At 41.6% G+C, this 22,753-nt stretch overlaps 1 protein-coding gene across 1 annotated transcript in view; it reads right to left on the bottom strand.

Annotated features, from left to right (window-relative positions):
- NPFFR2 (neuropeptide FF receptor 2) overlaps positions 1-22,753 on the bottom strand; it is a 338,433-nt gene that overhangs the window by 218,065 nt on the left and 97,615 nt on the right. The window lies entirely within an intron of this gene.

Here is a 22,753-nt window from a genome sequence, read left to right as displayed (position 1 = left end):
GGATTTCTATAAGCTCGTTATACTGCCTGATGAAGGGATGCTACCCATGAAACGTGTTGCATAAATTGGTTTATTGAATAGAAACCTGGGGGACGTAGGTCCACCACTACCCCCCTTTTAAATGTTTTTTAATTATTTTATTCTTACCTGGTGCCTCTGTTTAAACAATTTTTTATCTCGTGTTTTCACCCTGGATGTCTCTACAGAGAGCGACATTCTTAAATCTCCCTACCTTCCTACATAGTGGTTGCCAGTGGTATGAGTATTTCTCATAAATGTGCTCATTTATCCTATTGAATTGACATTTTGCACAGTTGGTACTCTCAATCTTTTTTTGTCTTTCAATATAACATGTGCACATGTGCCCTCTGAGCCCACCCCAGCAAAGTCATCGTGAGTAATCATAGAAAATCTTTTCTGGTGAGGATAATTCTGTGTACACATACACATAATCAACAACTGAAGAGAAAGCGTACATATTATTAAAACAATTGCACCCAATTTGAATCCAATATAGTCTTCTAGGCAGGGGCGTAACTAGACATCACTGGGCCCCTCTGCGAAACTTTGGATGGGGCCCCCCTGCAAAACTTTTGATGGGGCCCCCCCACCACCCTCACTTTCTGCACAGGAGAACTGAGGACCAATGTGTTTTCCCCATGCAGATAAAAACACTTACACTTAAAGGGGAACTGAAGAGAGAGGTATATGGAGGCTGCCATGTTTATTTCCTTTTAAGCAATGTCAGTTGCCTGGCAGCCCTGCTGATCCTCTGCCTCTAATACGATTAGCCATAGCCCCTGAACAAGCATGCAGCAGATCAGGTGTTTCGGACTTTAAAGTCAGATCTGACAAGACTAGCTGCATGTTTGTTTCTGGTGTTATTCAGATATTACTGCAGAGAAATAGACTAGCAGGGCTGCCAGGCAACTGGTATTGCTTAAAAGGAAATAAACATGGCAGTCTTCATATACCTCTTACTTCAGTTCCCCTTTAAAGGAAACATCAGGCAATCTATGCTACCCCTAGATCTACTTACCCGGGGCTTCCTCCAGCCCCTTGCAGCCGACAAGTCCCTCCCTGTTCCCAGTACATAAATACACACACAGCCTTATTATTTTACTACATGAGAGCACATGCTATATGGAGGAACAACAATGACATGCTGAACATAAGATATAGTATCAATGTAACTTTGGCAAAACATTCAGAATGTCACTGATTGATACTGTTATTACGGAATCTTATGAGACAACAAGCTCTCAGTGAGGCATTGACAGTCAGACATCAATCTCCACTCCATTGCATTGTAAAAGCATTCAGAGGCCATAAAGTCATTAATCATTAAGAATCTAGGAATCCTTTTGCTGTTAAGGGAAAGTCTACAAACAAAGGAGTCACATTTTTTTTGAAATGTTGCAATGTCTTTGCTAAGTCTTTAGAACTTTGCTGCAGTGAGAGACAGATGTTTTTTACGAACCCTAGGGAGCAGGGACAGTGTACAAATTCCAAAGTGTGTATGAGTCCTTATCTATGTGTGGTGGACACATGCAGTCAATATAACAATGGTAGGAGAGCAGAATACGTTTTTTTTTTCCTCCATGCCCTTAGCTGTCAGTCTCTCAAACATTTCCCCCCACAGGCCCCCTGTGGCGTCTGGGCCCCCCTGCAGAGGCATCCCTTGCAGGGTCTATTGTTACACCCCTGCTCCTAGGCTCAACCAAACTACCTGATCAAGTATAGTGGAAACATCAGGAGTATGGTTCAACCCCCCTTCCTGAATTATCCCCTTGGTGAAACAGTCAACTGACAACATTACTGCAGTAGGAAATTAAGAGAATAGCTAAACTTATGGAGCTGTGAAAAGTCTAGCTAAATCTGATCAATATCACTTTCTTGTTGTGTAGTAAAATGTCATGTTCCTATTTTGTTTTGCTCTAAAGGGTAGTATGCTGTTGCTTCTGTAGAAAATCAAGCAGCTATAAATCAAATGGATCTGTATAATGGTGACCATTAACAATCCAATTTTTTAAATGATCAACTGTCTGATAAGATTGTTGCCATCAATCAGAAATGGTCCTTTGGCCCACCAAGGGAGGGGAAAATGATAAGCAATCCAATCAGACCAAAATAATCATTCCAAAATCTGGATTGATGGAATAATCAATAGAAAGATCATTCAGCATCGATCGGCACTATTAAAACCACTCGATCCAATAGATTATGCAGTTGTTTGGATGCCTTGAGATTGTAATGGACACCTTAAAGTAAACACAAGGTGAAAATAAACTGATGAGATAAACAATTGTATCTATCCTTCTTCTCCTAAAAATTACTTTTTTAGATATCCCACAGTTTTATTTTATTTTTAATCAGTTTTTACTGTTTCATTGTCTCTGTTCAATGACATATGCATTGAAGTATGCCAGAGCTAAAATCTATGAATTATTGACCCTTTTATCTCTTTCCTGCTCTCAGAGGCCAATTTCTGCCTGGAAAGCGTTTTACGGATTTAATTCCTTATCAGTGAGGGTTATGCTATAACCTGGCCAAGTTCCGACCTGGTCCCGACCCAGGCAGAAACTGTCAGTAACATACCTTATTTTTAACTCTTTCTGGCTGAGAAAGAAAAAAAGGAATACAGCATAGTTATTTGTGTGCTTGGACCTGTACATAAACATGTCTATTTCATCATGTCACATCTCACCTCGTGTATCCTTTAAGTACTGTATGAAGGTTATTGCCTGAGGAGATAGAAACCAAAAGTTGTTCACCATCTTCTTTTCATGTTCATGTAGCTTATACTCTGCTTTACTGCTTTGTGGTAGTTTAGGATTGGTTCATAGTTCCCGTCTCTTCCCTTGCCTTAACTTCTGGAACAAGCATTTTCTTAAATCCTAACCACACTCAATGATGTTAAAATATTTACAAAAATGAATTATGAGCAGATAAAATATTAAAAGAGTCTCTCTATACAGGTAAGCATCAAAATATAATTCAAATTTTAAAGGACAACTGTAGGGAGAGGTATATAGGGGCTGCCATGTTTACCTCCTTAGCAGTACTAGCTGCCTGGCTGTCCTGCTGATACTCTGCCTCTTATACTTTCAGCCATAGACCCTGAAAAAGCACGCAGCATATCAGGTGTTTCTGACATTATTGTCAGATCTGTCAAGATTAGCTGCATGATTGTTTCTGGTCTGATTCAGACACTACTGCAGCTAAATAGATCAGCAGGGTTGCCATTCAACTGGTACAGTTTAAAAGGAAATAAATATGGCAGCCTCTTTATACCTCTCACTACAGTTGTCCTTTAAACCCCTAGCGGTATGGACAGATATATCCGTCCATAAAAACATGCTGTGAACAGTATAAACGTGCATACACATCAATACTCTCCTGCACTGTATACTAGACCCTTGCTTGACACATTTTGGCAAGTTACAGGTAAAAAAAAGTTTTAAAAATACATTTTATCACTTTTTGCACATAAATCCTGGGGAAATTGAACGCCAGGGAGGTTAAATTACAAGATTATAGACTGTGGATTATCCTTTTATAGTAATGGAAAACTGATAAAATCATTGTATTTAGTTTTAAAGTAAAACACAACCTAAATTTGAGAAGGTTTAGTACATACATTGTTATGGGATATTGTCTGTAGTAGTAGTAGTGTCTGTATTTCGAGAGACACTGATATCTTGCACAGCAATTGTGATCTGCTTTACTGAGTCAAACATGGAGGCATCACATCTTGGTTGCAGATAGGGGAAAGCCTACAACTCCAAACTAGTGTCTTTAGGCTGATTTGTGTTATAGGGATGCTCGCTAAATTCCGCGGAATTGTAAATTCCGTGATTCCGGCCGGAATTAGGTCATTTCCGATTCCGGTAGTCTGAACGGAATTGGTAAACCTCTCAAACGGAATTCCGCGGAAATTTTATTATTTCCGCGGAATTTTCCGGGATAACACAAAAATCTCTCTCTCTCTCTCTCTCCTCCTCCTCCTCCTCCTCCTCCTCGGCTTCAGTGTGTAGTAGGTATCTGTCTTACCCACTAGACCATCAACCACACTACATGCTAAAGCTGGCCTAGCATGTACCATTATCATCAATTCAATAGAAAAAGTAGCATGATTAAGGATTTGTACTTTTTTAAAAGCCAGCTTACATACCTTTGCCAGGGTTTGAACCCAGGTATCAGTGTGTAGTAGGTATCTGTCTTACCCTCTAGATCACCAACCCCACTATCCTTAACCATGCTACTTTTTCTATTGAATTGATCATAATGGTACATTAAAGGCCAGCTTTAGCATGTAGTGGGGTTAGTGGTTTAGAGGGTAAGACAGATACCTACTACACACTGATACCTGGGTTCAAACCCTGGCAAAGGTATGTAAGCTGGCTTTTAAAAAAGTACAAATCCTTAATCATGCTACTTTTTCTATTGAATTGATGATAATGGTACATGCTAGGCCAGCTTTAGCATGTAGTGTGGTTGATGGTCTAGTGGGTAAGACAGATACCTACTACACACTGAAGCCTAGGAGGAGGAGGAGGAGGAGGAGGAGGAGGAGGAGGAGGAGGAGAGAGAGAGAGAGAGAGAGAGAGAGAGAGAGAGAGAGAGAGAGAGAGAGAGAGAGAGAGAGAGAGAGAGAGAGAGAGAGAAAATGCACCCTGTTTGTATTTAGAGAGTTTAGCCTGTTTAATTCTCCCTCATTTGTGTCTAATCACAAGTTGTAATTTGATCCTCCCCTGTGTCACCTGACTGCCAAGACAGAGATGGGAGCTAAGCTCATTTGAAAGCACAGGATGTTAACAATATGTCTGCTTCCATGAATCAGAAAGTAGAAACAGTGCAGATTAATTTTAGGAATCGGATTTGTAACAGCTGTAACAAAGATGTTCTTGTTCAAAAGCTATTATGCTGTTGCGTATCTTTTAGAGCAGAAAGGACGTTCTGAGTTCAGGTGCGCTTTAATGTCTATTCAAAGGCTAAATATCTTGAAGTACATAAAGAGTGCACCAGACAAAGGTTTAGCAAAGTCAGCTGAGGAAAATTAAGTAAGTAATTAGAGACATGACAAATACAATATCATGATACACTAAGCGAACATCTGGAGACTAGAGCATATTGTTGCTGTTCTATGTGACTATTTGCTCATCAAAGGTTAATTAGTTTGCTTTATTGATTTTTTTTCTGTAGTTGGTTACACAGGAAACATTCAGATGTACAAATACTTAAAGCTGAACTGTGGGTTGAAAACTAAATAGACAGATGAAATACAAGACATGTGATTCAGTATTTTTATTTTCCAATTGATTAGCAATTCCATCTACTCGTTACATCAAAGAATTCGCAAGCATACCAAAAAGAATTAGCGTGATCTCAACCATAGGGAGATGCCGTGAGTGCTGTCCTTATAATCAAAAATGAAATAAACAAAAATGAAAAACCAGTGCTGCGCTGATTTTGTAAATATAGAAATCATCATTTGATTAAAAAATGTATGCTGGGATCACAACAAACAATAAAGTAATATCACAATGTTAGTTTACTATTTATTGTGACCACGGCATACATTTTTGACTCCCTCCCCACCCTCACTCATCCAATTATGCAGGCATACTAAAAAAAAAACTGTCCTGCACACTGATCAGCTAGCCTTGGCTTTCTTAAGGTGGCCATACACTGGTCGATTTGCCATCAGATCGACAAACAGATAGATCCCTCTCTGATCGAATCTGATCAGAGAGGGATCGTATGACTGCCTTTACTGCAAACAGATTGTGACTCGATTTCAGCATGAATTCGATTCACCACCTGTGAAGCTGCCGCCGCTCCCCCCCCCCCCCAATACATTACCTGATCCAGCTGACGCGTCTCCCCTGGTCTCCGCTGTCTTCTTCTCCGCGCTCGGCTCGAGCTTCACTGAACTTCCTGCCGGGGGAAGTTTAAACAGTGGAGGGTGTTCTACTGTTTAAATTTCCTGCCGGTACAGGAAGTGAAGCCAGCCGGAACCCGGAGCCCAGCGGAGAAGAAGACAGCAGAGACCAGGGGACTTGCGCCGGCGGAACAGGTAATGTATTGCCGCTAGCGTCAGTCGTTGGGCATTTGAACGCCGCTATTGACGCACTCCCGACCTGCCTGCGATCGAGCAAAATCTTCCGCACAGACGAATCGACGGGAATCAACGGGAACGATTGATTTTGGACGGAAATCGATCGTTCTGTCAGCGTTTGCGCAACAATTTCACAGCAGATTCGATCCCAGTGATCGAATCTGCTGTGTATCGGCGGGAAAATCGTTAGGTGTATGGGCCCCCTTTATAGTTTGTCAGCAGTTGGTTCCTCGATCCCTCAGGAACAATGGAACAATAGGAACAATGGCTTCTTTAAAGAGACTCTGTAACAAAATGTTCAGCCTTATTTCTTCTATCCTATAAGTTCCTATACCTGTTCTAATGTGCTCTGGCTTACTGCAGCCTTTCCTAGTTGCACCGTGGCTGTGTTATCTCTGTTATATAATCTAATCTTCTTTCCTCTGTCGGCTCTGTCGGGCTCAGGCACTCAGGCTGGAATGTGCTGGTCTGCTTGTGATAGGATAGAAGCTATACACACCCTCTCCAGGCCCCCTCCAAGCTCTGTATGACTCACACACTGAGCTACTCTCAGCCTATCACATGCTGTTAGCAGCCATGTCTTTTGTTTGTAAACATTGCCTAAAACTGGCAATTACAAGCCAGGATTACAGCAGGGAGTGGCAGAAACAGCACAGAGGGGCCCAGGAGAATATAATGAATAGAATGGTATGCTTTTTATTGTAAGAATTTTAGAGTACAGATTCTCTTTAACCTCCCTAGCGGTATGGACAGAAATGTCCGTTCAAAAAAAACATGCTGTGAACAGTATAAACATGCATACACATCAATACTCTCCTGCACTGTATACTAGACCCTTGCTTGACACATTTTGGCAAGTTACAGGGAAAAAAAAGTTTTAAAAATAAATTTTATCACTGTTTGCACAGAAATCCTGGGGAAATTGAACGCTGGGAAGGTTAAAGGAAACATCCAAGCACATCAAAAAAACAAAATCCACTTACCTGGGGCCTCTTCCAGCCCCTGGCAGTCATCTTGTGCCCTCGCCGCCGCTCAAGTGGACGGCTTCCTGGTCGGCTCCCTGTGCGCTCCAAGGCGCGAGTCACGTGGTACAGCCGACGTCATCGGGTCTGTACTGTGCAGACACAGTAGTTCTGCGCCTGTGCAGTAAAGACCCGATGACATCAGCCGGACTAAGTAACCCGCGACGTGGAGCGCACAGGAAGCCGACCAGGAAGCCGACCTGGCGAGGTCTGCTTCTGCAACGGGGGACTCTGGGAGCCACTTGAGCGGCAGCAAGGGCACAGGACAGCTGCCAGGAGCTGGAGGAGGCCCCAGGTAAGTGGATTTTGTAGACACATACACACACATGTACATACATAAACACACATGCACACACATTCAAGGTGAACTAATGTTCATTTTACATAACAATTGTGTGATAGGTGAATGCATGCTTTGGGCAGGTCTTAAGCAAATCTGCAAGTCATACATGAGGTACAGCAGAGAAAGAATTATGTATCAATGTCCAGTAAGATCATTTCATGCATATTTATACAATTATGTGCATACTAAGTGCAAAATTAATGAATATTTATGAGAACAAGTAAAACCAACAAAAAAACAAATTAAAAAACTTATAAAACAAATCCTGTAATAAAAAAAAAGACCCCTGGGGGGGTACTTACCTCAGGAGGGAGAAGCCTCTGGATCCTAACGAGACTTTTCCTGTTCTTCTCTGTGCCTCCATTGTCCTCTGTCCCTAAAGTGCGGCGATGTAAATATTTACCTTCCGGGATCCAGCACAGGAGCAGTAGCGGCTCTTTGTTCAGGCTAGGCGGAAATAGCCAAAACTGATCGATCCACTCTACTGCGCAGAGTCCTTTTGCGCCTGCGTAGTAGAGCGGATATGATCGGGCTTGGCTATTTCCGCCTAGCCTGAATAAAGAGCCGCTACTGCGCCTGCGCTGGATCCCGGAAGGTAAATAAGTCATCCCTTGTCAGGCTTGTCTGGGGAAGATTGCGGGAGGCTTCAAGGGAGCCAGCGCTGGATTGCCTGCAGCTACAGGGATGGGGGAGCCTCATTGGGACCCTGAGGCTTCCTCATCCCGAGGTAAGTACCCCACAGGGGACTTTTTTTTTTTTTAATACAGAGTCTTTTTAAAGTAGTATATTCAATAATATAGTTATTTAAAAAAAATCTTTTTTTTCTGCTTTTTTTATTGCATATAGAGAAGTCCTATACTAAATCTTACAAGGGAAAAATATATTTTTAAATAAATGTGTGCTTTACATATATCATATGTCTTGAAACTAAAATATGCAACCAGTTTGTACCACAGTCACTGTTATAAAAACAATAGGTCAGGTCATTATTGCTAAGCATAGTTAGGAAACCATTTAAACATTACAGTATACTTGATCTTCCAAAATGTTTATGGCATCTATCTCACTTTCTCTGTGTTTTTTATATCAATCTTTAAAAGGATTTAACACCATGCTTTAACTTTCTCAGATCAAAAATAGCAAAAATGTTCTTATGTCAAGAAATTAAACATACACCAATAATTAGTGATGAGCGTAATGACCTAATTACAATTAAACTTAATTTTGTGTCATTTGCAAAATTACGATTACGTATTACGCTTTTGTAATTATGATAGTTTCCATAAATGAAACAAATCGGAAATTCGGCCATTCTCGAAATTGCGTTCCAGTCCAGAGCCTCCTGATACATTTAAAGTGAGAGCCCATGCAGGGACCTTTGCATTATCAGATATTGCAAGGCCCAAAACCAAGTGTCTAAGCATGACCGCTAAGTGCACCTTGACAAAGAGCACCTGGCTTAGGGCCAGTGCACATCAAAAACCTCTAGCAGATCCACCAAACGCTAGAGGTTTTTGAAGCAGATTTTCAGAGCGATTCTAGGCATGTTTAGGGCCCAATCACACTAGAAAGCGATCAACGCAATTGCAAAAGCTGAGTGTTTTTCTGGCGTTTTGTGCTAGTGATTTTGCAGCGTTTTTACATTGTACAAGGAGTGTTTTGTAAGCGTTTTGTGTTTTCTAGTTATGGGCTGTCAATTAGGAGCTGTCAACATTAAAAGCGCTAACCACTCTAAATCACTCAGAAAATGCTGCATGTAACGAGTTTGCGTTTTAGCAAATCACTAATCGCTAAGTGTAAACAAACCCATTGACTAAACAGTGTTGTAGCGCTTTCTGAAACGCTAGCGCTTTTCAGAGATGTTCAAATCGCTAGTAAAGCGCTCTAGTGTGAATGGGTCTGAAGAGAGGTTTTCTAAACATGCCTAGAATTTTTTGGAGCGTTTTTGTGTAGCAGATTTCATATATTGTTACAGTAAAGCTGTTACTGAACAGCTTCTGTAACAAAAACGCCTGGAAAACCGCTCTGACCTAGCGTATTTCAGAGCGGTTTTCCACTTTCCTATACTTTAACATTGAGGCAGAAACGCCTCAGAAATCTAAAAAATGCTGCAGCCCCCGAGTTTGCGTTTGTGGAATAAACAAACCACTCTGGTGTGCACAAGCCCATTGAAATACATTACCCAAGCAGTTTTCAAACCGCTAGCATTTTTAAAAACGCTCCAGAACCGCTCTGGTGTGCACAAGCCCTTAGAAGTGGCTGCAGGTAGAGCCTCCTGATACTTAAAGCAACAGCACGTACAGGGGCCTTTGCATTATCAGTAATGGCAATCAATAAGTGAGTTTCCTTAGTAATTACTTAAATTTGCATAATTACTATTAGAAATGAAATGACGTCCATTTTCATAATTAAAATAACTTTGTTTCTATAGAAAACACACACGTTTACATGTAATTTCATAATTCCAATCGTTTTTCGTAATTATGATAGTTTCCATAACGGAACACACGGAAATTCGTCCATTCTTGAAATTGTGTTCTAGTCCAGAGCCTCCTGATACATTTAAAGTGACAGCACACGCAGGGACCTTTGCATTATCAGATATTGCAAGGCCCAAAACCAAGTGTCTCAGCATGCATGACCGCTAAGTGCACCTTGACAAAAAGCAGAGCACCTGTCTTAGAAGTGTCTGCAAGCAGAGCCTCCTGATACATTTAAAGTGACAGCATGTGCAGGGACCTTTGCACTATCAGATATTGCAAGGCCGAAAACCAAGTGTCTCAGCATGACCGCTAAGTGCACCTAAGCAAAGAGCACCTGTCTTACAAGTGGGCTGCAGGTAGAGCCTCCTGATACATTTAAAACAACAGCTTGTGCAGGGGCCTTTGCATTATCAGTAATTGCAATCAGTAATTGCAATCAATGAGTGAGTTTCCTTAGTAATTACTTAAATTTGCATAATTACCATTAAAAGCAAAATTACGTCCATTTTCATAATTAAAATAACTTTGTTTCTATAGAAAACACAAAATTACACGTTAAACGTGAATGTATGGCGGAACGTAAAATTACGTGATAGAAATTACGCTTACAGAATTCTGAATTACAGTTTGTATGGCAATTATGAAATTATAAATTTGCATGGTAGTGGCAAAATTTGTATCCGTAATTACGGAAACGCAAATTTACGCACATTTCGGCTAAACACTACCAATAACTTGATATGTATTATGTGTTGATCATTAAGCAATTAAGGTTGGAGGTTTAGATTAGGTTCAGTAAGGACTGTACATTAGAAAGAGATGGTTAGGGTGGGGCGTAAGGGTTTACATTGGAGGGTAGTCAGAGCTTGGCATTGGAAGGTATTAACGTAGGGTAGGAAATTAAAAATGACAATTTATTTTAGAACAGTCAAGCAGCATTTCTGAGGTGCTCATGTCCTGGATACACTGCTGTGCATAGTCGGACACAGGTGCGGACAAACAGGGAGCATGGAGTAGGAGAGAGCATGAAGTATGTTACACAGAAGGAGGACAGCTCTTTCAGCTTCTATTCAACTGGCTTCAGGAGGACCCAAGAATAGACGGAAAAGTGTAGGAATGGAAGGTAGGCGGACTTAATCAGGAAAAACACATAAATCCAGGCACATCGCCTCAAGTCAGGACATTTAAATAAGTTATCTGGGAGGTGCTAAAGGGTGTGTGGCCAGCAAAAAGTCAGTAACCCCTCACACACTTTCATGCACATTTTCATACAAATTCAATGTGCCTCAATTAATGTGCTTTTACTTGTGACGTGCCCTTGTGGCCAGGGTTTGATCCAGTGCACTCCCTCCTTCCCCTGCCTGTGACCATTGTCAGTAAGCACACAGCTTATGCTGGTGTGTGCATGGTGCACATGGATATAAATTGGTAGCTTCCTTGTGGGATTAGTTTGATGCATTATCTGTCCCAGGAGAGGACGTCAAGATATGTGCTCCTAATCTTTAGTTAGGTGTGATGCAATGAATGTTTGCATGCCTGCACTATACATGTTACAGGGACACCTACAAATACCGGAGTACATCTGTACAGTGTAGGCGACTATGCAAGGGAATATATTCTTTTGTAACTATGACCCTGGCTTTTAACTTAGCTATAGGGATAGTAGTGGTTCCTGGATGATTGATTGTTGTCAATGCATTTGTATGAACATTTGCATGTGAGTGTGCGAAGGGTTACTGACTTTGGCATAAAAAGAGAAACATTTACATGTTCATTTTAGGGCATTATGGGTCACTTTAGGTGTCTTTTAAGGAGTCAAAACCCTGGTAGAAAACTGTGGAAAGGTGCCTAAAATAGCACAAGTATGTGAAGGCTTCTGGGTTTGGGAAAAACCCTGAAACTGCACCTAACTATTGGACCCCGCAAAAAAGGATTCAACATTATTAATTAATTAATTTATTTATTCATTTGAAATGGAGTCTCTAGCTTCTCTCAGCTGCAACGTTGTACTTGCCTCTCTCACATAATGCAATGGGTTAGACATTGACAGTCTGTCAGATTTGGTTAAAATGAAACTGCAAAAAGTATTTTTGAAATGCAATGTTGTTAAAAGTCAATGTCAGCTTGCAACTAATTATGCACCTCCATAACCACCCACAAGCTCAAACTGCACTTCTCTGCAAGCAATCTGTCTTCTTTTTGAGACATTAGACTACATAGAAATGTCCACCTTCCTGCATGAGAAATTATCAGCACAGAGCAGGAGCCCATGTTACTCATCGCTTGGACTAAATGAGTGATGACAACAGTTTGTTCCACCCACTAAAATATAGTGGAGAAAGACTTAAGAGGTTGAATGTCATTTTTCAATTTAGATTATGCGACTCTTGTTATGTGTAGGTGACATATTGGTGTAGTGGATAGTATTCTTTACTCTCGCATTGCAATACTAGAGTCATAGATTCACATTTCAGTCAGAAAAATAACCTCATGGAGTTTGTAGATCCTCATTGAGTTTATGTGGTTTTATCCTAGGAACTCTGGTTTACCCCTACATCTTCAAAGACATACTAAAATACTTTGTTCACTTCAAAATTAGCCATAGAGTATGGTAGGGATACGACTGAGTTCCTCTGAGAGACGCTTAGTGACCTAACTTTATATTTTGTGAAGAGCTGCAAATGATAACAGTGCTATATAAATACATAATAAAAATACATAATGATAAGTGTACTATATACTGTATGGAATGGCTGTGCTTTTTAAGTACAAACTGGTAAACAAGATGAAGTAATATCTTTGAATAATCCCCTGCAATGTACAGACAACAAAAGGAGAATACCACTTTAAACATTACAAGAACGACTCCTGGTATATGGGTTCAGAGGAACCTGTAGAGCATTATACATCTTCATTGTTTCAATCCTAATGAACACAGTTTATGTATTCCTAAGCTGAGCCTTTATCTTAATCAATACTGTAGCAATAGCGTGTGGGTGTACCAACTGCCTACAGTATATATTTACAATGTTCTCTATTGCAGTATGGTAATAAGGTTGAAAACATTAACTGCAGACTGATGATACATGTTTGTGAGCGTGTTAATGTATGTACGTGTGTGTTTGGGGGAGGGGAGTTTGAGAGAGATTAAGGCAAAGAGTGAGAACATTACAAAATGGTTTAAGACATTGAAAGGTTTCTTAAACATCAGAGTAACGTTTTACTAAGAGAGTCAGTATTCACATTTGATGAAAAAGACCTCAAAGACAAAACTCTTACTGTATGTTAGTATTTTACATACAGAACATTTTACTTAATACATTCACTGGCAAAAGTCACCATGACACAACATACAAATAAAAAAAATATGGTGATGTCACAAGATGCAGAAACATGAATTACTTCAGAATGCTACAAATCATGCAAATACAAGAGTAATGGAGATGATTCTCTAGTGTGCTTCATCTCTGTATCTCATGTTGCTCTGCAATTGACCAGATTAATGACTCTCAATATCCCTCTTCCATCCTTGCCTGTGTACAAAGTTATTCAGGCATAGCGTGAAATTATCGCAGTGACAGAGCAGAGGTGGAGCAAGAATTTCTGCTGGCATCCAGTGTCAAACCATACTATAAATATATTATTTTTCTAAGAGTGTCTGTACAAATATTTAATTTTCATGTCAGTTATCATGAAAGGAAAACCCACACTGTAGCAATGTACATATTAACCAACACAGAGACAAGACAGTAATGAAGAAAATGATGAATGCTCTGGAACATGCTCTGGAAGAAACTAAACAGTGTACACACTCAGCAATACAGTCCCCAACACAAAGAATGGTGTCATGTGATATAGCGGCTAGATTTGTGCATATATGAGATCTAGCAAGGAACTAGAGCTCTGATGGTGTGGTGATCCTTGCTGCACTGGTGAGCAGGGTCAGATTTCTGGGAAGGCCGCAAAGGCCTGTCACCTGTTTGCGGCTCTGACTGCAGCGAGTCAACAGAGGACAAAGTAGCAGTGCATGCTCTGGCCACTCGTGCTCCTGTAATTTTCCGCTCCTGCCCAGATGTGCACAGCAACCGAGACAAACAGTCATGCATTAGGGTCATTTCTCAAATATGCATGCCCAGAACACTATCGGCTGTGGTGCACATTTGGGCAGGAGCGCAAATTACAGGAATTGTGAGAGGACAGAGCATCCACTGATTCTTTGCTAAATAGGGGGCAGAGCATCACAACTGAAATGAGCCCATTCAAACCAGTGATCGCTGGACACAGTGTTGGATAGAATGTTTTTTGGTGGCGGTGGTGTGTGTGTGTGTGTGTGTGTGCGGGGGGGGGGGGGGAGCTTGGTCACAGAAGGCCTAGGGCCCTACTGGTGAGACGCTCTTCTCTGAAGCTCAATGGAACAGAGTTGCTTAGATTTGTCATAGCAAGTCTATGCAATACTGTGCCCGACTTCACTCTTGCTTGGATAGGTAGGCAGGTTAGTAGAACAGTAATCTTTATTTACACAAATATATTACACTTTCCCCAACATTGCATTTCTTGGGAGATGGGCCACCCCTACTGCAAAAGTGGAGGCAGTTTATCCCATGGAAATATGTTGTTGGTCAAAATGTAATATACAGCACTTGTGTGAATAAAGATTACTGTTATACTCATCTACTAAAGATCCAACATTTCCTCTACCCCTAGTCAAGCAATAAATGCAGCAGGGCACTATGGGCATTTTCATGAAATAGCTGTAAAATTGCTGTGTGCAGGCAAGCACATGGGAGTTTCATTATTATTTATATCAGTTCCATAACGTGTGTGTTGCTAATGTAATGCATGCTACCTGTCACCTTAGCAATGCATATGTTACCTAGGTAACACAGGATGCGCTAATTGTGCAATACATGTTATGGAACTGGCATATGAGATGGTAAAACTGCTGTGGGCTTCCTGGGCATGGCAAATTTACTGCTATTTCGTCATAATGCTGGGAATACACGGTACCGTGTAATCGAGCCGCACGATAGATTCCGGCGCGTCCCCTCTCGTCCCCACGGGTGCCTGGATCGATTCCCGCTCGTCCCCGCGGGTACTTCTTATCTTCGGCTCATTTCTGTACCATTGTCCTGCCCGCGGTATCGAGCGGGGAATTGATCCGGCGGGTCAGCGGACACGCCGGAAATTATCAATCGAGCCATCAGCAGCTCGATTACACGGTACACAAACGTACCGTGTATTCCCAGCATTAGGTTCCAAGGTTAAATAGACACACTACCAAATGCAGAAGAACTTATTTTTATCTTGGTGGCAGTGTAGCTCCCATACAATGTTGCTAGAAGTCTTTTTTGCAGCTTGTTTGAAAAACCCTCTCATGCTGATTGAAGCTAGCACCCCCAGAGTCTTATCCACTTGCAGGCTTCTTTTATGTGGAATAAATAGGTTTGGCATTTAGCATCCATCTTGTTCAAGCTCCAGCAAGCAAGTAATGTAACTCCACTCACTGTAAACGATATAGCTGCATATGAACAATCAAGATTCAAAATGAATTCAGCTCCAATTGCCATGAAAAAATTCTTCTAGCATGATGAAAAAGAAGACTTCTAGCAACACCAAAGAGGTGCCACTCAGATATCTAGATAAGAGGAGACTTCAATCAAGATGACAAACCAGTGATGAATTCCAAAGACTATCCACAGGAAAAGACAAAGCAAGTGGTTTACTGAATACTCCTATAACTTATGACAAATGGATAAGGGTGCTGCTAGAACTGTGCTAGAACTGTGCTCTGTCAGGGCAGGGGTACATATCTGACTTCAACCCTCTTTGGCCTTTCTCCCAGCCCACACCTCCCTAACTACTGACCGGCATAGAGTACTGGCAACTAGAGCTGAGAGGGACCTACATGCTCTCTCAGTTTCTCTTTCCATTAACAATTCCTATTTCTGTTGCAGAATGCCTCCAATGGGAGCCCCTATAATTAAGAAAAAAAAATGAAAAAAATGTTTATTTTAAACTAAGTCTTCATGCTTGCCTGAACATTATTAACACTTGTTTTATTAAGGTTTAGTTATTCCCTAAGTCACAAGAGAGATGAAAATGATAGATGAGAGATGAAAAGTGAGATCTATTATGTGAGTTTTCTGTTTATCGGTTACTTTATGGACATAATTAGGTGCAAAATTTGAGACAAGCTTTTCTCATGGGCATTTGAAGTAAGTGAGTCATGAAAAAAATGGAAATGTACAAAAAACTAAAAATGTAAAATAGAAAAAGATAATCAAGAATGCGCTAAAAAAGCCTAGTGTATCAGATCTATTAGTGAGGCTAAACAGTCCTGAAAGTTCTCATGTGCAAACTTTAAAATGAGATGTGGACTTAGAGAGGAAGTCTGTTATTTAGTAGGCAATTATCCAGAAACACCCACTAGCATTTTCTATTTATGTATGTTTACATGAACGTATCGTAAGGTCATACAGATCTGCATGCAGGATATTGGAAGAGATTGCGTAGGATAATTGGAGGTCTAATCACAAACATTTGTAGCAATGTAATTAATATGTTAAAATCGGTTTTGTGCTGATAAATTATTTCCCCCACCTTTGACAAAGATAGTTAAAGCCCATATGATAGTAGATTTGCATTAATCAGCAAAGCATTGTATGTCTGGACTTTTTTTCATTATAAATGTAACTGTTAAATAAATCCAGTAAATATGCATAATAACCAGTTAGTATGCAAAATAACCAGCATTACTGTTTAATTTGTTGAATAATGTGTATATAAAAAAATAAATATTCACATATTGTTTTGGTGCTTTATAAATCAATAATAATAATCTACATAACTAAAAAGCAGTTGTAATATGCACGGCATGGACACAGTGCAGCACACTCATACAGTATTACTACCGTGCTCGAGGGGAGAGAGGGGAAGGGCGCTTCCATGGAGGAGGCTCTGCAACAGGCTTGGAGGGGGGGGATATTCTTTAAAAAATTGGGGCTATTACTAGTTATGAATAATATTCAGCTCCATTAGATTAGTGCGATAAAGCACACATTTGTGGAGGTTTAAACCTGTGTTCATGCAACTTTCAACCTGTTTTGGTTGCATGTGGCATCAACCACAATTGACCAAGGGTTCTCTTGTCTTGATGAATAAAATATTGCATTTTCACGTTCACCAGCCCTCATAAAAACCACCACATTTTTCAAATATCATAATTTATCACTTCTACCATGATGGTTTGGTTGCTATGTAAAGTAACTAGTAACATAACAAAATGCATATCATATATCTTTAACCACTTGAGGACCGTGGGCTTTACCCCCCTTAAGGACCAGGCACTTTTTTTCCATTCAGACCACTGCAGCTTTCACGGTTTATTGCTCGCTCATACAACGTACCACCTAAATGAGTTTTGGCTCCTTTTCTTGTCCTTTTCTTGCTGCGATTTTTACTTTTTATTATATTCATCAAAAAAGACATGAATTTTGTCAAAAAAATGATTTTTTTAACTTTCTGTCCTGACATTTTTCAAATAAAGTAAAATTTCTGTATACATGCAGCACGAAAAATGTGGACAAACATGTTTTTGATTTAAAAAAAACCCATTCAGCCTATATTTATTGGTTTGGGTAAAAGTGTTTACAAACTATGGTGCAAAAAGTAAATTTTCCCATTTTCCAGCATCTCTGCCTTTTCTGACCACCTGACATGTTTCATGAGGGGCTAGAATTCCAGGATAGTATAAATACCCCCCAAATGACCCCATTTTGGAAAGAAGACATACCAAAGTATTCACTGAGAGGCATAGTGAGTTCATAGAAGATATTATTTTTTGTCACAAGTAAGCGGAAAATGACACTTTGTGACAAAAAAAAAAAAAAAGTTTCCATTTCTTCTAACTTGCGACAAAAAAAAAATGAAATCTGCCATGGACTCACTATGCTCCTCTCTGAATACCTTGATGTGTCTACTTTCCAAAATGGGGTCATTTGTGGGGTGTGTTTACTGTCCTGACATTTTGGGGGGTGCTAAATTGTAAGCACCCCTGTAAAGCCTAAAGGTGCTCATTGGACTTTGGGCCCCTTAGCGCAGTTAGGCTGCAAAAAAGTGCCACACATGTGGTATTGCCGTACTCAGGAGAAGTAATATAATGTGTTTTGGGGTGTATTTTTACACATACCCATGCTGGGTGGGAGAAATATCTCTGTAAATGACAATTGTTTGATTTTTTTTTACACTCAATTGTCTATTTACAGAGATATTTCTCCCACTCAGCATGGGTATGTGTAAAAATACACCCCAAAACACATTATACTACTTCTCCTGAGTACGGCGATACCACATGTGTGGCACTTTTTTGCACCCTAACTGCGCTAAGGGGCCCAAAGTCCAATGAGTACCTTTAGGATTTCACAGGTCATTTTTGTTTCAAGACTACTCCTCACGGTTTAGGGCCCCTAAAATGCCAGGGCAGTATAGGAACCCCACTAATGACCCCATTTTAGAAAGAAGACACCCCAAGGTATTTTGTTATTTTTTGTCGCAAGTTAGCGGAAATTGATTTTAATTGTTTTTTTTTTTTTCACAAAGTGTCATTTTCCGCTAATTTGTGACAAAAAATAAAATGTTCTATGAACTCACCATACTCCTAACGGAATACCTTTGGGTGTCTTCTTTCTAGAATGGGGTCATTTGTGGGGTTCCTATACTGCCCTGGCATTTTAGGGGCCCGAAACCATGAGGAGTCTTGAAACCAAATGTCGCAAAATGACCTGTGAAACCCTAAAGGTACTCATTGGACTTTGGGCCCCTTAGTGCACTTGGGGTGTAAAAAAGTGGCACACATGTGGTACACCCCAAGGTATTCCGTTAGGTGTATGGCGAGTTCATAGAAGATTTTATTTTTTGTCACAAGTTAGTGAAAAATGACACTTTGTGGAAAAAAAAACAATAAAAATCAATTTCCGCTAACTTTTGACAAAAAATTAAATCTTCTATGAACTTGTCATACACCTAACAGAATACCTTGGGGTGTCTTTTTTTCTAAAATGGGGTCAATTGTGGGGTTCCTATACCGCCCTGGCATTTTAGGGGCCCAAAACCGTAAGTAGTCTGGAAACCAAATTTCTCAAAATGACTGTTCAGGGTATAAGCATCTGCAAATTTTGATGACAGGTGGTCTATGAGGGGGCGAATTTTGTGGAACCGGCCATAAGCAGGGTGGCCTTTTAGATGACAGGTTGTATTGGGCCTGATCTGATGGATAGGAGTGCTAGGGGGGTGACAGGAGGTGATTGATGGGTGTCTCAGGGGGTGGTTAGAGGGGAAAATAGATGCAATCAATGCACTGGGGAGGTGATCAGAAGGGGGTCTGAGGGGGATCTGAGGGTTTGGCCGAGTGATCAGGAGCCCACACGGGGCAAATTAGGGCCTGATCTGATGGGTAGGTGTGCTAGGGGGTGACAGGAGGTGATTGATTGGTGTCTCAAGGTGTGATTAGAGGGGGGGAATAGATGCAAGCAATGCACTGGCGAGGTGATCAGGGCTGGGGTCTGAGGGCGTTCTGAGGGTGTGGGTGGGTGATTGAGTGCCCTAGGGGCAGATAGGGGTCTAATCTGATAGGTAGCAGTGACAGGGGGTGATTAATGGGTAATTAGTGGGTGTTTATGGTAGAGAACAGATGTAAACACTGCACTTGGGAGGTGATCGGACGTCGGATCTGCGGGCGATCTATTGGTGTGGGTGGGTGATCAGATTGCCCGCAAGGGGCAGGTTAGGGGCTGATTGATGGGTGGCAGTGACAGGGGGTGATTGATGGGTGGCAGGGACAGGGGGTGATTGATGGGTGATTGACAGGTGATCAGTGGGTTATTACAGGGAAGAACAGATGTAAATATTGCACTGGTGAATTGATAAGGGGGGGTCTGAGGGCAATCTGAGCATGTAGGCAGGTGATTGGGTGCCCGCAAGGGGCAGATTAGGGTCTGATCTGATGGGTAACAGTGATAGGGGGTGATTGATGGGTAATTAGTGGGTGTTTAGGGTAGAGAACAGATGTAAACACCACACTTGGGAGGTGATCTGACGTCGGATCTGCGGGCGATCTATTGGTGTGGGTGGGTGATCAGATTGCCCGCAAGGGGCAGGTTAGGGGCTGATTGATGGGTGGCAGTGACAGGGGGTGATTGATGGGTGGCAGTGACAAGGGGTGATTGATGGGTGATTGACAGGTGATTGAAAGGTGATCAGTGGGTTATTACAGGGAAGAACAGATGTAAATATTGCACTGGCGAATTGATAATCTGAGCGTGTGGGCGGGTGATTGGGTGCCCGCAAGGGGCAGATTAGGGTCTGATCTGATGGGTAACAGTGACAGGTGGTGATAGGGGGTGATTGATGGGTGATTGATGGGTAATTAGTGGGTGTTTAGGGTAGAGAACAGATGTAAACACCACACTTGGGAGGTGATCTGACGTCAGATCTGCGGGCGATCTATTGGTGTGGGTGGGTGATCAGATTGCCCACAAGGGGCAGGTTAGGGGCTGATTGATGGGTGGCAGTGACAGGCGGTGATTGATGGGTGATTGACGGGTGATTGATAGGTGATTGACAGGTGATTGACAGGTGATCAGGGGGATAGATGCATACAGTACTCAGGGGGGTGGGGGTGTCTGGGGGGGGGGTCTGGGGAGAATCTGAGGGGTGGGGGGGTGATCAGGAGGGAGCAGGGGGAAGTTTAGGGAATAAAAAAAATAGCGTGGACAGATAGTGACAGGGAGTGATTGATGGGTGATTAGGGGGGTGATTGGGTGCAAACAGTGGTCTGGGGGGGGGGTGCAGGGGGGGGTCTGAGGGGTGCAGTGGGCGATCAGGGGGTAGGGGGGGGGGAAATCAGTGTGCTTGGGTGCGACATAGGGTGGCTGCAGCCTGCCCTGGTGGTCCCTTGGACACTGGGACCACCAGGGCAGGAAGCAGGGCAGGAAGCAGCCTGTATAATACACTTTGTAAACATTACAAAGTGTATTATACACTTGGTATGCGGCGATCTGGGTGCTAGCGGGTTACAGCGCGAGGTGGGCGGAGCCAGTCCCCGGCGGCCGATTGCGTCACGAATGACGCGATCGTGCCGCCCATGCCCCTACAAGGACCGCCGCCTTTGGGCATGTCCTTGCGGGCTCCACTTTCCGGCTGTCTCTGTGCGTTAGGCAGTCGGGAAGTGGTTAATCATATTATTTTTTAAAATAACCAGTTATTATCCTTACTAACATCAGAGTCATCAGATTAAAGGGGCACTATGGTGAAAAACTATAACATTTAGAATTCATATATACTCATACATACACCATAATCTTTTTTTTTTTTTACTTTCTATGTACCTGTCACTTACATTATGTATTATAATCTACCAACTCTAAACCTCTTACAACAGGTTTTGGACTATTCTATCTCCTCTTTGGGGTTTCACACGATTTGAAAGACAATCGCACACTTCAGCTGCCAGAATAGTAGCACATAAGTAGGCAGGCTGGCTGGCATGTTTATCTATATACATGCTTTCCAGGAAGTGCTTTTTTAAACAACAAAGAGAACATTTGAAAATGCCCCATGAGATGAACCAGTCCAAAACCTGTTGATAGAGCTGTCATTGACATCTAGTGTAGGTGAGAGCTAAGCAAGAAGTAAAAACATTATGGTACATTTACTATGGGACAAGTGTATTTATGTATATATACAGTACAGTATGTATTTTGCATTTTCCAATTTTTTGACACTGAGCCCCGTTAACAGTAACATATGCATTCAAATTACTTGGCTGGCAGGCTCCTGTAGATTTATTCCCTGTTGAAATGGCAGTGCAGTGAACCTGGACAGAGATCGGTCTACCTCCTCGGATCATCCCAATACCCAACAGGGCAGGTAGTCAGGGAGAAGGTGCCAGTCTTTTCTGCTCAGCCTGGGGTAACTCTGGACTCTGATCTCTTATTTCAACCACATACGGTATTACCGCATTAACAACCTCCTGCTATTTCCATCTAAAAATATCTCCAGAGTTTGTTCCTTCCTTACACATTAGCCCACTAAAATGCTTGTACATGCTCTAATTATTTTCCAACTTAACTACCATAACACTCTTCCCTGCGGCTTACCAAAAAACCTCCTCTCTGTTCACTACTAACAGTTCATCTCATCTACCTCGACACCCACTCCTCTGATGCTGCCCCCTCTCTGCTGATCCCTCCAAATTGCTAATATATGCTTCTTATGTCAACACACACACACACACACATCCCAAGTACTACATATTTAGCATTTGCATGATATGGAGTCACTGTGTGAGAGTGTTTTAAGTGCAGGAAGGAAAACAACACCTTTATTATTCACACCTTAACAGGTGAAAATAACAACTCAATACCAATAAAGAACCAATGCAACAGCTGAAGATGGGCCTTACATTGGCCTTCTTGCCAAAGAGCCCAAGTGCAGTTGCAGCTTCTTCATCACCTACTGCTAAGTCACTGGTCTTCCCTGATGTAGTAACACATCTTTAAACAATGCCATTGCAGAGGGTGCAACAGAAGTGACTTGTTGGCCAGACATACAGACCACTGCAGAGAGAGCAATTTCCTTTCTGGCTTCTGTCTGTTCAAGTGTCATTCATTATAATCACCGTATGTTGCTCATGCAAACTAATGAAAGAGGAAGAGAAACTGAAGAGAGACTGCCAGAATTGGCTTTCTCTTGTCAACTGTCCAGTAAGTGGTTTTCATGATTTTCT

The sequence above is a fragment of the Hyperolius riggenbachi genome, chromosome 1, assembly GCF_040937935.1.
Source record: "Hyperolius riggenbachi isolate aHypRig1 chromosome 1, aHypRig1.pri, whole genome shotgun sequence".
In the NCBI taxonomy this organism is placed as follows: domain Eukaryota; kingdom Metazoa; phylum Chordata; class Amphibia; order Anura; family Hyperoliidae; genus Hyperolius; species Hyperolius riggenbachi.
This window is presented reverse-complemented; position numbering and strand designations above follow the sequence as displayed.